This window comes from Urocitellus parryii, chromosome 6 (assembly GCF_045843805.1).
Source record: "Urocitellus parryii isolate mUroPar1 chromosome 6, mUroPar1.hap1, whole genome shotgun sequence".
NCBI lineage: Eukaryota > Metazoa > Chordata > Mammalia > Rodentia > Sciuridae > Urocitellus > Urocitellus parryii.
This window is the reverse complement of record NC_135536.1, coordinates 30,660,341-30,677,102: the sequence shown is the minus strand read 5'-3', so window position 1 is coordinate 30,677,102 and position 16,762 is coordinate 30,660,341. Positions and strand designations below refer to the sequence as shown.

Sequence of the window (16,762 nt, the reverse complement as noted above, 5' to 3'; positions counted from 1 at the left end):
TTGTGCCGATAAAGGGCAGGGCGTGACTCTCAGAAGGGACGTGGCCCATGACGGGGAGCCAAGTATGGGGCCTGTTGGGGGCAGACTGAGCTGTCGCACCCTGAACTTGAATGTGACGGTGGCCTTACTTCCTGGCCTTCCCCTGGGTGTCACTTCCTCCCCTTCCAGGCGGTGCCGGGAGGAAGTGAGACCAGGCACAGGGGCCAACCGTCTTTCTCCTCACTTAGCCAGGTACCCGGCCTGGCTGGGGATGGGGACGTCTTGTGACACTGGCTGCCTCCTGCATCCCTGCCCCAGGACCTCAGGGACCACAGGTGGGTCAGTCATTGACATGATTCTCCCCTGGCGGCTGACCCTCAGCCCTAAGGTCTGCCCAGGAAGAGCTCTGACTCCCAGAGGGTCGGGGGCCCCTATGACCTGCTGCTCCTTGCCCACCTTCATCCTGAGCAAGCACAGGTCAGGAGACCAGACACTACTGAGAGTGACATCTCCTGGATGGGCGGCTGGGGACTTTGCCTCTGTCCCCAGGCCTCGGACACCAGATGATCCTCCCCAGAGACAGAAAATAACCCCACACTGCCCAAGACTTATTTTTAAGCTCTGGATTCTGAAATTTTCCTGCTGCTATCTTCTTTGTGAAGCCAGTTTTTCAACAGAGACAATATTCCAGTGTGGGGGCGGGGGAAACACAACATTGAGTCAATCAAACCAAGCTGACACATCTGGTCCTCCAAGAGAAATCTGGATTGGAGGGAGAAATAGTAAAGTTCCCTTGTCCTTATTTTGTGTAAGCAAAATAAATAATCTGATATTAACTCATCAAATTATTTTTGATGAGTTCTTGGCTCATAGGAAAACTCATTCTGTTTTATGGAATGAAGTGTTGTTACCTGATTTTAAAATTAAAAATGAAGCCAATTAGGATTGTTAAATTACACTGTCATAATTCTGTTCTTTGATAGCAGAAATAAATAAACCTTTTTAAAAAAAATACAAACTGCTTAGGCTGAAAGTGGGAACAACACTCAAAACTTCATCAGTGACACAAAACATAAAGTAAAATGTAGGAACCTAATCCCTAATAGTATGATCTTACATGTTATGTGGTTGAGTGAGAAATACATAAATGATACAAGAAATGGGACACTTGGAGTTTGCTGGTGGAAATGGGCATCAGAAGGGCTGTAAGAATGTAGAGTATTATGAAGTGGTAGAAGGAAGATTATTGGGAATGAGACAGGAAATTGTCACACTAGGCAGAGATGGGTGTGGCTCATGGTGCACCAGGTGGCTGGTGGATGTGTGAGGTACTTACATAGCTGTGTGTGGGCTTGTGTGTTCCCAAGTTGGAATAAATTTGAATTTTCAAAATAAGGATTTATCATTGAACTGACTATATTGATGGTGTCTTAAAAACTCTGTCTTTTCACCCATAACAGGTACTCGGTGTCTAGTTCTTACAACTTACTCCTATTTTCATGTTTCTTCTCTGTTCCTGCCATTGATGCTCCAGTCCAGATACTCATTACCTTCCTTCTCCACGATTGCAAGAGCTACGACACATTCTTTCCACCACACTGCCTTGTCTCACCCATCGGTCGGTCACAGGCTTAGGAACTACCAGACCCACAGTTGTGTCCCTGGGCCAAAACCAATCAGTGAGAGCTTCTGTTATATGGTTAAGCTATTTATGATCTATGGTTCCTGAGCTGTTCATTTGTAAGGACCTTCGAACTGTAGCCTTCTATTAGGCTGTTATGAGGCCTGGAGGAGAGAATCTAGCACATAGGAGACATTTAGTTCCCCTTCCCTATTTCTCAATTTTAAAAATGTGATTTGAAAACATTAAAAATATGCGTATTGACTCTACATTTGTAGTAGGATTAAACCACATCATTGGAGAAGGGCTTATGAGACCCTCATAGTCTGGATCTAGGATGGTTTTTAGCCTCATGTTCTTTATCCCCAGCCCATCCCCCAAAGTAACCTTGTTTTTCAAACTTTCCTGTTTCCCTCACTTCTCTTGCCCAGGAAAGTAAAAAAGAAAACCCCTAGTGCTCCCTCTGAACTCCACCACAAGACGTCCTTACACCTCTGAGGGAGCATCGTGGACAGTGTGCCACCCACTGCCTTCACCCCATTTTCCTTTTTCTAAATAGAACTCAATTCTTTTATTTTTTATTTATTTGTTTTTAAGATTAGCTTTTTATTTATTTATTAATTTATTTTATTTTTTTAAATACATGACAGTGGAATGCATTGCAATTCTTATTGCACATAGAGAGCACAATTTTTGAACTCAATTCTTTTAGACAGATACTGTGACACATCCCCATGATGCTCGGAGATGGTGACACCATTCCAGAATCCAGGGAAGATCATGACCAGTTTGGGCCTATTAAGGTTATCTCAATCTCCATGCCAGTGATGAATTTTGGAAGACCATGGAAATAAGATGTAAGGGACATCTTCTGGAGAATTTTGAGAATAGTTTTCTTTCTTCTAAGCAATACAGAAATAGTTCTCTTTCTTTCTTTGGATATTGTGATGTCTGCTGTGATTGCTGCCACTGCTGCAGCCAGCTTATCTCTAGCCCGATTGGATGCCAGTATATAATGGAGGAGGATCAATCCAAGAGAATTACAGAGAATAGAATGTGGAACTTTATGTGGTACTCATGACTGGATGCTTTGATATTTGAGACAGATCCTTCAAGCCATTTTGAGTTAAGTTTTCAGTCACCTGCAGTGGAAAACTGGCAGTAGAGTTATTTATAATCCTTATCGTGATGATGTTGGGAACCCCAGAGTCCTCACTATTGTCTCCCCAGCACTAGAAAGTGCACTGCACATTCTGCTCACTCAGCAGATATGTGTTGGATGGGTGATGGTTGGATAGATGAATCTTGGGGCATCTTGCCTATTGTACTTTCTAGAATGTGCCTCTTCCTCAAATACCCTGATAACCCTGGAATCTTAGTGTTAGATAAGAAACCCAGGAAGGTAAGACATCTAAGCATGAAGAACAGAAAGCCATAAAATATAAAAGCAGCCAAGAATGTTATCAGGGGTGTTTCAAGGTATCAAGAGAAATAACACAAACTTTTCTCAGGGACTTAGTTGCAGGAGTGGAGGGTATTTATTGACCCCACCCTCCTCCTTCAGCTTCAACTTCCCCTCTCAACAGAGCTTTAGAAACTCAAGGGTCTGGCTTTCTTCTCCTCCCCGTTTGACAGACATCTTCTCCTGCAGTGCGAGGCACATCCCTGAGACATGATGGTGAAGGCTGGGAGTAGATGGATTTGGTTGTACTGGGCTCCTGGCCACCAGGGCTGCTTGTAACGCCAGCAAAGTCAACATGATCACCATGGATGACCCCTTCATTAACTTTAGCTGCATGGTCCCCATGTCCCTATATGATCTCAGCAGTGGCAAGTTCAGGGCCACAGTAAAGGCTGAGAATGGGAAGTTTACCATCAATGGAAAGCCCATCTCCATCTCCCAGAAGTAAGATCTGCCAACATCAAATGGGACTGTGCTGGTGCTGAATATGTTGTGGCCTCCACTGGTGTCTTCACTACTATGGAGAAGGCTGGGGCTCATGAGAAGGGTGATCCCCTTCTGATATGCTCATGTTTACAAAGGTGATGGACCATGAGAGTTATGGCGATTCCCTCAAGGTCATCAGCAATGCCTCCTTACCACCAGTTGCTTAGCACCCCTGGCTAAGTTCAAATCATCCATGACAACTTTGGCATCATGAAGGGACTCATGACCATAGTGCATAAACCATCAATGATCTCAAGAAGACCATGAATGGACCCCTCTGGGAAACTGGCCCCATAGCCATAGGCCTGACCAGAACATCATCCCTGCTTCTATTGACACTGCCAAGGCTGTGGGCAAGGTCATCCCTGAGCGTAATGGGAAGTTGAGTGGCATGGACTTCTGTGTGCTCATCACAGGTGTGGGAGTTGGAGATCTGACTTTGCATCTGGAAAAAGTTACCAAATATGATGCCATTAAGAAAGTAGTGAAGCCAGGTGTGGTGGTGGACGCCAGTAACACGGACGCAGGTGGATGCGAGTCAGGAGGCTGAGGAAGGAAGATCTCAAGTTCAGAGCAAGCCTCAGCAACTTAGGCTGACTCAAAATAAAAATAAAATAAAATAAAATAAAAAGGGTGGGGCATGTGGCTCAGTGGCTAAGCACCCCTGGCTTCAATCTCCAATACCAAAAAAAAAAAAGGTAGTAAAATCGGCATCGAAGAGCCCCCTAAAGGGCAGCCTTGCCTGCACTGGTCCCTTATTACCACATGACAAATTATATACTTATCAATCCATGATTTATTGCCTTTCTCTCTTCCTCTATCGAGGGAGCTCCATGAGAGTTAGGACTTCATTTCTTTTGATCACTGTGAGGCTCCTGCCATCCAGAACAGCACCTGGCTTAATAGTATTATTCCTTCATAAGAACGTATTCAGTTTCTGAATCCTAGAAAGATCTGTGGAAGAACTTTAAAATAGCTCTGGTATATGGCTTATTTTTAGCAACACTGCCCGGAGTGATACATTTATTTGTATTTTCTGGTAGTGTCTTTCTACATTGGTCATTCTGCCCTGGGCTGCAGTTCCAGCACTTATAAGGTAAAGTTTACAGCGGCTTTTGAGAAGAGGAAATGATAGAGTATGGAGAGCCTATTCTATCTGCCTGTGCTTTTGCCACACTCTGAGGAAAAAGAGAGGTGATTTAATATGAAAGGTCAGAAGCACTATTTCTTTTATCTTCCTTCTGCAGAAGAAATTACTTTTAATTTAAAGAACATGCCCAGGTAATTTCCATCAGTAAATAAATGGGATTTGAAAGCGAATGTATTAACATACCTGTATTTGCTTAGCTGTATTATTAGCTCAAGCCAATAAAAAGAGAGTTTCCTTTGTTCGTTCTCATCTTACTTAAGTAAAGAATAATCATGGGGGGCAGGGATAGCTTCCCGGATTCCAGGCACTTAGAACTGACTCTAGAGGATGGAGATCAGGCTTGAGGGTATATATGTGGTGGGGGAGGTGCTCACATCTGAGAGAAGAGGAGGAGTAGAAAGGAAAGGAAGGGGGGGGGTCACTGACTCCTGATGCTGCCTTCTCTTCATCAGGATGGAACCAGACCCACTTCCTACCTAGCAGCTGGCTGCAAGTTGCATGGGGCCGCCCATGCTCCACTCTGTCTTTGCTTCTGCCACAACTTACTAATTTTTGCTTGGAAAAATTCTTTTACCTCCTCAGAGCTCTGTTTCAAATTGTAAAATGAGGCTTGTGACCCTGTATAACCTGATGGTCAAAGGTACAGACGCTAGAATTAGACTGCTGGGTTCTGATCCTCACTCCCCAAAGGAGTGAGGATTAGAATTTATTTAACCTCTCTTTGCCTTAGTTCCTCACACGGAAAATGGGGAAATGATAGTCCTTCTTAAGATGTTTCTGAGGATGAAGCAAAGGTTTACAACAGTGTCTGGCATGTAGTAAATGCTCAGTTATTGTAGCTAATCTGATTATCCTCTTAGGAAGTTAAAATGCTTTTGATGGCAAGTAACAGAAAATAGAAACCAGAAGTGGCTTAAGCAAGTGGTTTCCACATTTTTGTAATCACATGTTCCCACAGCAAAAAGAACTTTTCTGAACATGCTAAGACGTGAACTTATTTTAAAACTATGTCTTTGAATTGTTGCATTAATATTTTATAAGCCAAAAATCATAAATGAAGTTAACATAAAAGCAAGGACAATTTTATTTAGGTGCAGAATGGAACTACAAGTTGGGAATCTCAGGTTCACTTAGACTGAACCAACATCCTGCCCAGTGAAGTGGGCTTGAGCGCTTATCAAGCTCAGCAATCAGAAAGTAATTGAATTGGTGGGTCATAACTTTTGTATGCTTTGGAATGTCCAGGTGAAGAAGAAAAACTGGTGGCTCCAGTATTTCTCAAACCTCCCAAGGCATTGTTAAATTTCAGAAAGTTGTCCCTTCTGGCAGATGCAGTTTCTGACATATCTGTGTAGTAATCTTTTTCTAGTCAGGAAATCTCCAAGGCTCCAAAAAGGATTTTTGCTTTTTTTTTTTTTTTTTTTTTTTGTAGTTGTAGATGGACAGAATGCCTTTATTTTATTTGTTTATTTTTGTGTGGCGCTAAAGAGCAAACCCAGTGCTTCACACATGCTAGGAAAGTTTTCTGCCACTGAGCTACAGCCCCAGCCCCTCCCTTTTTTTTAAACCCTATTTGGTAGCCATTTTGACTTTTGTTTTATCAATTTACATACATGATAAAACTTTTCAAACTAGAAATAGAGGATGAGAGAAATAATTATAAACAGAAGTTCTCACACCTTCTTCCTACAACCAAATAGATCAATGTATCGCCTGTGTACAATCCATTTTGCAGACTAAAAGCTTAAGCTGGGGGTTCTCAACCAGTTGTTTTACTTCCTCAAAGGACATTGGAATGTCTGGAGACTTTGTAGATTGTCATCCTGGGGAGGAGGGTGCTACTGGTATACAGTGAGTAGAAGCAAGGAATGCTACTAAAGAGCTTCCAGAGCACAGGATAGGGGCTGGAGACGTAGCTCAGTGGCAGAGTGCTTGCCTAACATGCATGAGGCCCTGGGTTTGAGCCCCAGTCCCATTAAAAAAAGAAAAAGAGAGAGAGAACAAATGAACGAATACAGGACAGCCCCCCACAACAAAGAATTATCTACCCCCAAATATGAGTTAAATAAAGTGGACACACCCTGGGTAAATAATGATGAGGTTACTATCTCACATGACTAAAAACTCTGGGATGAGGCAAGTTTGGTTAATGCAGAGGATTACTGACCTGGCGTTTTCTCCCTTTTATCTCCATCATCCCATGCATTGATCTTGACCTTGGCCTGTCTCCTTACGCAGCAGCTTCACACATCACATCTGCCTACCACCTCACTACCTAAAGGCAGATGGGAGACTTCTTCCTGTGCAACTCCTGGTAAAAGCAAAGGAAGGCCCATGTCTAGTCAGCCTCTAAGTTCAACCCCCACCAATCAGGGCTGGGAGTGAGACAATCAGGGTTCACCATCTAAAATGGGCCCTGCTTTGGGAAGCACAAGGGCTTTCAGGAGAGTGAGCAAGATCAAGCTCTATGGAAAAGAAGAAAGGGGAGTGAATGGTTTCTAGGCAGCCCACAGAGCCAGCCTCAGGTTCCTTCCTATTTCTCTGAGGAGATGTTCACTCTGAGAACAGAACATTCATCCATTTGAAGGTGACTGAGGCCAGACTGCCAAGATTTAAATTTTAGTTCTGCTACTGATAATTGTGTTGCTTTTGGACAAATCCTCGACATCTCTGTGCCTCAGTTCCCTCATACACCAACCAGGGATAATATTAGACCCTACTTTCTGGGTTTCTGTAAAGTTTAAAAGAGTTAATGCATGTATACCTCTTAGGACAGCTCCATGGCACATAAGAAGGACTCTGCTAATGATGATGAGTTATGCTATTATGACGGGAGTACAGGGTGGGTCTCAGGCTTCCGGATACATGGGACAGACATGCTAAGGATCCTGGAAGCCACTTGTGGGGTTCTCGCTATAACTTCATGTGTCCCTGAGCAGATTTCTTACCAAGAATCCTTATTTTATCCCCAACCTGCTTACAGGGTTGTCAGTAATGAGAAAAATGAGAAATGTGGAAAGGGGCTTATATAGCAGGGGCAGAGAATGACCAAGAGGTTTGACAATTGTGCATATGCCAAGCCTAGCTGTGGACTGACCATTTAGTCCAGGTGTAGGAACCACGGCAGGGTTGCCACACAATGGTTTCAGGAGCTATCGACTCATGCCTGAGATGAAGGATCTTCAGACTGTAGCTAGGAAATGTGTACTTTGCAGGTGCAAGAAACAGGGTTGAGGGGGAGATATGCAGACTCCCACATCAGACCCCAATACCTATGCTCTATCCATCTGAAGACTTTGCCTAGAATGCAGACAATGTAAACTATGACTGTGCTCATTGGACAACTGGAAAATGGGAATGGGAAAAAAAAGGAGGTGGGGGAAAGCTAATGGATTTCAGAGGAAAGTGCCAGATGTCCCATGAATAAAGCAGAGATTCTTGCTGCCATCGAATGGTAAGGGCTGATCTCAGAGTTCAGAGTCCATCAGAGGTCTAAGTGCAATCCTGGAGGGCATTAGGAACTAGAGCCAAGGGAACTAAGTGACCTTGGGTGGTGTTCAAGGAAGACAGCATCTCCAGGGAAGGAGAGAAGCAAAAATACTGGTCTTTGTCACTTCTTATAGCTAGTGAGTTCAAACCAAGGACATGTTACACAAAGAAGAGCCCACAGAGGCAACTTCTAAAGCCATTTTGTCATTTACTTGAAAAATCTACTAGAGACCTAGCTTTTATACTTTCAGGAGAGCAGAAAAAGGGTTAAAGACCCACAAATATATGAGAGGTAAAGAAAAGTCTAGAAAAGGAGGAGAGGAGGGAAAGATGAAAACCGTATTGGAAAGCGATCACAATACACAACTGGGACCCTTGGCACTAGTCACTGAGGTGGGATGAACTCAGTCCTCCAGTACCGGGGGGCTTAGGACAGCCACGTACACAAAATGGAAAAAAAAATGTCAAAATAGCTATAAAGCAAAATGTCAGCTAGGTACAAAATAATGAAAAGCCTAAGTCACAGATGGTATAGAATTCAAGAATACTCTGGAGCACTTAGTGAAGGCAGATAGCTGGAAGAAGGGAGCTCTGAGCTAGGCTGGGTTTAGAAAGGGGTGGGAAATGTAGACTTAGTGAAAGAGAGATGTGGAAGGGTCAAAGGCACAATTTCAAAGAAAGTTGAATCTTGCAATTTTGTGGAAAAATGAACTTGAACATGAATCTCAACCTCTTCCATTATAGCCGTGTGACCTGGGGATTCTCTAAACTTGAACTTCATTGCTTGCAACATGAGATTAGGAGACCCCCTTTGCGGGGAAACATGATGAATAAGATAAGGTATGTTAGTGGACCCGGCATAGGATTCAGCACGCCATAGGCTCTGAATACCTGCTAGCTGGCTTCCTGTCTATCTCCAGTGTTTGATGAGAAACTGCTGCCCTGGTTTCTACCAACATAGAGTCTTGTTCTCTTACAAGGTCAAGACCATTACTTAAGCCAGAGTTAGCCCGTGGTCTCAGGCTTTCAGAACAAAGTGGCTCCTAGAGAGAAAAATACATAAACAAATGGAATTGTGACAAATCTCCTTGAGAATGACAACTGTGTGCTGTTCCCCAAGACCCAGCTCCCTGCACAGCACAGAGCTGAACCTACACAAACATTTTTTGAATAACTGAAGGAAACTGTTGAGGAAAGATGGGGAGAGAACCAAAAATCACAGATGATTATACAGGGAGCACCATAAGAAACTTAGGCATAAGAACAACAACAACAAAAAAAAAAATTCAACAAGGAAGAGAACAAAGTCTAAAGGTCCAAAGAGAACTAGAAAAGTCCAGCAGATACACTTGGGGAATAAATAAGAGTGATGCTCATCATAACAACAACAACAACAACAAAACACATGAAGAGTAGAAAACTGGTGGTGGGGGGAGGGGTGACACACAACTTGGGAAAGGCACGAAACTCTAAAACCTAGAAAATTATGTTCTGTTTAACAGGCTGGGGACATTGGAAAGGGCATTTTCATTTATAGGAGAAAGGAAGACTCTGTCCCTTTGCAAGATATGTGATGATAGCAGAGAACAGAAAGCAGAGCCATGGGTCCTGCAGGCTTCTGCCTCTGCTGCAGAGAGCTCCTCATCCTGAAAGGGGTGAACGCACAACAAGGAATTCACAGGAAAGTCATGGGTGAAATGAACAATGGGTGCTGAGCAGCTTAGGTGCTTTCAGGTCTCTCAGCCCAAGTTCAGTTCTGTCCAAAAAGGCAGAAAGAACTTGTTACACAGGAACTTGCTGTTCTGTTCTCAGATCTTTGATGGGCCATAAAGGACTGGAATGTTAACTAGGAGTGATGGCACACACCAGCTACTCCGGAGGCTGAGGCAGGAGGATAGCAAGTTCAACCAGCCTCAGCAATTTACTGAGCTCCTCTCTCAAAATAAAAAACTTAAAAGGACTGGGGATACATGTCAGTGTTAAAGTGCCCCCAGCTTTAACCCCTAATGCCAAAGGTTTGGGGAGGGCTTACAACTGGAATGTTGTTCCTAAACTGAAGGAGAGCAAAAGATAAAAAGTGGAATTTGAAAAGAGATGGATGGTTTCCAGATGTGGGCTCCAGGACCCTTCCTGATGCCCTTTTAAACAATATGATCTGAATCTATATATGGACTACAAATATAGAAAATAGGTCAAAGTAGAGCTGTTCTGGGTGTCATAGATTTGGAAAGGCTGTAACCCCTGCCTCTGCCTCTTTCTCCCCTGGGAGGAACAGACTCTGAGGCACTATGTTGAACCCTAATGTGAAACCATGTCTCCAGATCAGTTAGGTTGACATCTGCTGAACACAGCCTTCGATAGCTCTTATAAAGGAAGCAGAGGACCCTGGAACCAGCAAGCAAGGGCTCCTCAGGAAAGAGCAAGGCCCTACCAACCTCACTTCCTGTTCCTTATGCTATTGAAGGAAGGCTATAGCATGGTTCTTACGGACTTCCACAAGATCTTCAACACCATCTTGTTTTATAAATTCACAAAGATTCTGTGATGGTGCCATTAGGTAGATACAGAACAGTTGTTAGTTACAGGGTTAATGCAAAGGCAGGAGGGATTTCTCATGGCCTGCTGAGGGGCTCTTTTATCATCAGTTTCTATTTTGACTTTTTAACCAGTAATTCTAACAATAGTTACTTTCTGATAGGTACTTTGTATATCCTAGGCACCATATATTCAATTATATGTGTTAGGAACCTCATATTCAGTCCTATAAAGGAGGTATTATTTTTATTATTACTTTATAAATGAGGAATCTAAGGCAATTGTTCAACATCACAGAACTAGTATGTCAGCTAGGACCTAAACCTAGGTCTTATAGACTTCAAACACACACACACACACACACAAACAAACAAACAAAAAAACATTACTATTAGCTCAGTGAGGACATTTTGTAATACTCTCATAACATGAAGTTATCAGGGATAACTAATGCATCAATATCATTATCCAAAAGATCAACAGTCCAGAATAATCAACCAAATTTAAAATAATGTAAATGGCAGAAGGTCTAAAAACAAAACAAATTCAGAGGAATAAAGCAGCTACACAACTACAGAATGGGAGAGAGCTTATCAATAACACATATAGAAAAGTCTTATCAGTTATAATTATAGAGTGTGTTATGGTTTGGATGTGAAGTGTCCCCCAAAAGCTCACGTGTGAGACAATGCAAGAAGGTTCAGAGAAATCATGGGGTTGTAAGAGTCTTAACCCAATCAGTGAATTAATCCCCTGATAGGGATTAACTGAATGATAATTGAAGTGGTAGATTGTGGCTGAAGGAGGTGGGAATTGGGACATGGCTTTGGGGTATATATTTGTATCTAATGAGTGGAGAGCTCTCTTTCTCTCTGCTTTCTGATCATCATGTGAGCTGCCGCCCTCTGCCACACTCTTCCACCATGATGTTCTGCCTCACCTCAAGCCCTGAGGAATGGAGCCTGCTATCTATGGACTAAGACTTCTGAAACAATGAGCACCTAAATAAACCTTTCCTTCTCTACAATTGTGCTGGTTGGGTCTTTAAGTCACAGTAGTGGAAAAGCTGACTAAAACAGTGTAATGCATAAATAGTAAAATATGGCTTCTAGAAATATGAACATGACTTTGGTCCATATTAAATGACTGAGAGGGCTCAAAACAAAGGAGGGCCTAGGCCTACTGGGCCCTATTTTAGGGAGATCCTATTTGCAGTGTTCTATGCTGAGAATCGCATTTTAAGAGAAACTTAATCAAGATGGAGAAGTGTGGAAAGACCTGGGAATACTTAGCTGGAAATGAGAAGATGATAGGAGTAAAGGAGCTATTTTCAAATGTACAAGGGCCATTTCTCAAGTTGCTACTTGCAACCAGAATGAGAACCATCCTGGAGGGACACTCTACCTTTCTGTGTCTTCAACATTTATGACCAATAGTAGGCCCAGGCCCTGGCTACCAAACCAGTCCCTGGAGAGTTTCAGGTAAAGACAGCAAGAAGAACTGGTTCCCAGATTAGTATGCAAATAATAAAACCTGCCCTGTACATAACACACACACACACACACACACACACACACACCAATCAACACACAAACAAGCTTCGCTAGCAGCAGCCAAGCAAGGAGATAAATATAAAGGTTTTACCAGAAATTTTGAAAAGTCTAAAGAACAAAACCATCAACCAGGGAATAAGTAATCAACCAGAGTAAAAATAAATAATAAATAAAACAATAAAAGGACGTCCCAACATGCAATGTTAGATGACAGTGGGACAATGTTTACCATGTTCTGAATTTTTATCCAGATTATCCTTCAGAATGAAGGTAATATACAGGTAGTCTCAAGGAGGCTAGAATTCAGCTGACTGTGGTCACACACATCTGTAATCCCAGTAACTAGGGAGGCTGAAACAGAAGGATCACAAGTTCAAAGCCAGCCTGAGCAACTTAGTGAGGTCCTAAACAACTTAGCAAGACCCTGTCTCAAAAAATATAAAGGGCTGGAGATGTGGCTCAGTGGTTAAGGGGCCCTGTGTTTAATCCCCAGTACTAAGGGAAAAAATAAAGAAGGAGAATTCAGGGAATATACCATAAGACCTTCTTGAAAACATTGTTGAAGTTGGAATTGCAGGCAACTAGAAGGTGAATCAAAGTAAAGAAGGAAATGGGAAAGCCAGGCTAAGAGAATCAGAAGTGACCATTGAATCCCTTGGGATATATGTGGTGGAAGTGAATACAAATGTTAAACCTTAAGGTCAAGTTAATAGGATCAAAATCAGATAGTATTAGGAAGAAAGTTGGAGAAAGTCATGAATGTTTACTAGAAAGTCAAAATATCTTGCCTGGCAACGAAACAGTTGTTATAAACACTCCAATCTATTATGTTGTTTTTTTTTTCCAAATAACCTTTTCTTTTTAATTGCAGAGGACTCTTAGGAGGTAATATCTATATTTATCTGAAGCTTGGCATGTTCATCTTAACACTTCAGTTGGTTTTTTTGAGTAATAGTGTACTAAATGTAATAGTGTACTAAAAATGTCAGGCATAGCGTGGCAGATACAGTAGATTGGATTGTTAAACCTCAGGCTATTGCATCTTATTGCATCTTTCAGTTCTTCAGGGCCTGAATGATAAAATTGGTATCTCCAGACTCCCTCATGTTCCATAGGGATTTAGATGCCACTGGTCAAGGGCACTCATGTGAGAACTAAGTTTAGCAGTTTGGTGGAAAAAAAAAAGAGGTGATTCAAGGGTGGCATTTGTACTTAGCACCAACAGTTACATTGTGGCTCTGTATCCCACAGATCTGGGGGGACTTCTTGATTTCAGGATCACAGTGAAGGCAACCCCATGGTTCCTGGAGCCACCATTGAGGTGGTGGCTTCTTGTGTCCAGATCACACTGAGCCAAGGCTGGGATGTATTCAATTCCTGTGGCTGTTGAAACAAATTATCAAATACACTGTGCCTAAAATAGTAGAAATTCATTCTTTTATTGTTCTGGAGACCAAAAGTCCAAAATCATTATCAGTAGGAGACAACTGGGCTCGCACCTCTCCAGAGGCTCAATGGGAACTCGTTCCTTGCCTCTTCTATCTTCTAATTGCTACCAGTTTTCCTTTGCTTGCAGCCACATCATCCTAATGTCTACTTCCATCTTTAATGACCTTCTTCTTTTCCATCTGCATCAAATCTCTTAGAAGGATCCACTCTTAACAATCCAGAACACCCCTATCTGAAGATTCTCAACTCAATCACATTTATATAATGTCATGTTCCCAGATTCCAGGAATGAAGATGTGGATATATTTTGGAAGGCTATTTTCAGCCTATCACTGGAATCTGAATGTGGGACAGTAGCTTCTTGGGTCTCCTGATTGTCCAGGGGTAGATAACATCTGACATAGCAGCTCTGAAGTGTTGTTCTGGGTATTAGTTCTCAAAGCCAAGCCTAATACCTTCTCCTTTCATAATTGCCTTTGCACCTAATTCCCTCTTTACTTAATCTGCAAGAGTGTTTCTATAATGCGCAACTAAGTCCTGAATCCATCATAACCATCAATAGGATCACATGTTGACACAACTGTTTTGTTTATCCCTGTATATTTGTATCTTATTCAAATCTGTCATAGACTACAAATTTACTATGCTAACATGAAAGAAGAAGATGTTGTCTTTTTCAAATTATTTTTAAAAACAAATGCTCTGATACTTGTAACTTCCTTCAGCCATGTGGTAAGAGTTGTGATGGAAGGAAGGATGGATCTAAATTTTACTTTAATCTATTAAAGTTAATGCAATGATGTAATTTAAGGAGTTCATTCAGGTAAATTCTCAGTCCCTTGGATTTTCTCTCATCTCATTCTTGCTCCTATCCAAAGTAAAGTCTGTCTTTATGAGGTAGCTTCAGTGGAAAGGGGAAGACAAAGTCCTCAAATATATGCTCAATCCTATCATCAGTGACCTCTATAGTGAACTGGCTGCTGTTTCCTGAACTGGTGGCTTTGAGACACTCTCCACTGGAGTTTATGGCCCTGCCCCTTTGTCTCTGGTCTTGAAGTCTCACACATTCAGGCTTCTTCCCTCCCTAAATCCTGTCATTACCCTGCATTCCTGCCCTTAGACATGCAGGAAATTCTGGGTCTCTTGAAGGCCACTCATAAGCCATGAGGGAGGAGAATCATGGCTTCAGGTTGGATTGTTTCTCTGGGCCCCACCCATGATTACCTTGTGCCATGTTGGATGTGGGGCAGGGTACAGAGCTGTTCTGGAAATTGGTAACCTTTTTGGTATATACATGGGGAAGCCGTTCAGTTCTTGGACTCTCCTTTGCTATCTGAATGTTCTTTCTTTTCTATACACAAAATTAGTTCTAAAGAAGCTCATATCTGACTTACTCAATCCCTGTTTGACCTTCATTCTCCCATAACTCCTAGAACCAGAAAAGGGCAGGCTTGGGGGTTTCTGTTTCATCTGCACCATGCCCTTCTTCTGACAGGCTCTTCCATGCCAGCTGCAGGGTATAAACATGCCCAGTAGGAGGTCCACTCTATGCTAGGAAAGAAACACCCTCCAGGTCCAGCTCTGATGTTTAAGGGGCAGATAAATAGCTTGAGAATTTCTCTCTCTCTTGATCATGTCTGGCTGTCCTGAATATTTTCTTGTTTGAAATCGAGGGGTCAAGGAATTCATCTGTGAACAATATTCCCTGTTCAGGCAGTACCTGTTCTTTCCCAAGAACAATGAGCCTTGTAACTCAGTAACCAGCCATAATGCCAGAAGCCTGCTGGGGAACAAATTAAGAAGGAAATGAGAATGGATTAGTTTAATATTTTAAAATATTATTTGTTAACCTTTGAGAGATGACTGGAATGATATTAACCAAATTTTAATCATAGTTACTGTTGGATTCAGGCAATTTAGGTGGATTACTTTAGTCTCTGTACTTTGGGTTACTGTGTGAATTTTTAAAAATAAACTCTGTTCTAATAAAAATGTCCCTGATGACTTGGTTTCAATGTTTTCTTTCTGAAACTCCTTTATTTTTGCTTCCATACTAAAAACTAGTATCATGTTGACCCCCCATAATTCATTTATTTATTCATTAATTTATTGGACATCTATTGTGTTCCAGATCATATGTTAAATATCAAGGATATAGAAATGAATAAATGCCATATTTTAAAAAACCACAATTTAGTAGAGAACACTAAACACACAGCTCTAGGGCATTCTGATAAGTATGATTCCATGATTTTATGACCTAACACATCATGAAGTACTGACTCGATTTCACAACACACCTTTCTTAAGTATCCATGTAGGAGCCAGGGCCCAGGCAAGGTGGTAGGGATGGAAACATAATTTCCTCAGGAAAGTTTTTCATCAGGAGGTCTTGGAGCTTTCAAGCCAGCAAGACAAATTTCCCCCAAAGACTGCACAGGACAATTACAAGACGGGACTCTCTTCACTTTCAGTCTCCACCCACTTGGTCTATCTGAGGAAACAAAGAGATGTTCTAAGAAGTCAAAGTGACAGTTTCTGTCTCCAGATCGAACAAAACACAGGAGACAGGATGGGTAGCTACATAAAGCTTGGTTGGGGCTGTCCAGACACAAGGAAGGAAGTGACTAAGAGGTGATGTTTTGTTTGGTTTGGTTTGAGTACTAGGGATTGAACCCAGAGCACTTTACCACAGAGCTACATCCCAGCCCTTCTTAGCTTTTATTTTGAGACAGGGTTGTGCTAAGTTGCTGAGGCTGGCCTCTAACTTGCAATCCTCCTCTCTCAGCCTCCCAAGTTGCGAGGCGTGTGCCACTGATACGGGCAAGTCAGAGGGTTTTTTGCATCATTCACACTGAAGGGCTCTCTCCAAACCTGGCCTCCACATTGAACCAACTCATCAGCTTCCCCCAGTACAGTGTCATAGTTCCTTCTCTTCCAATCCCACTGCTGAGCAAATGCAGAGATTGCTTGGTTCAAGGTAGACTGTTGAAAATGTCTTTTGATTCTCATTTCTATTTCTAGGTATGACACTGACT

General features: G+C 42.2%; 1 pseudogene; it reads left to right on the top strand.

Moving 5' to 3' along the window:
* The first annotated feature begins 1,138 nt into the window (after positions 1-1,138).
* Positions 1,139-16,762, top strand: part of LOC113192513 (glyceraldehyde-3-phosphate dehydrogenase-like) — a 43,321-nt pseudogene continuing 27,697 nt past the window's right edge.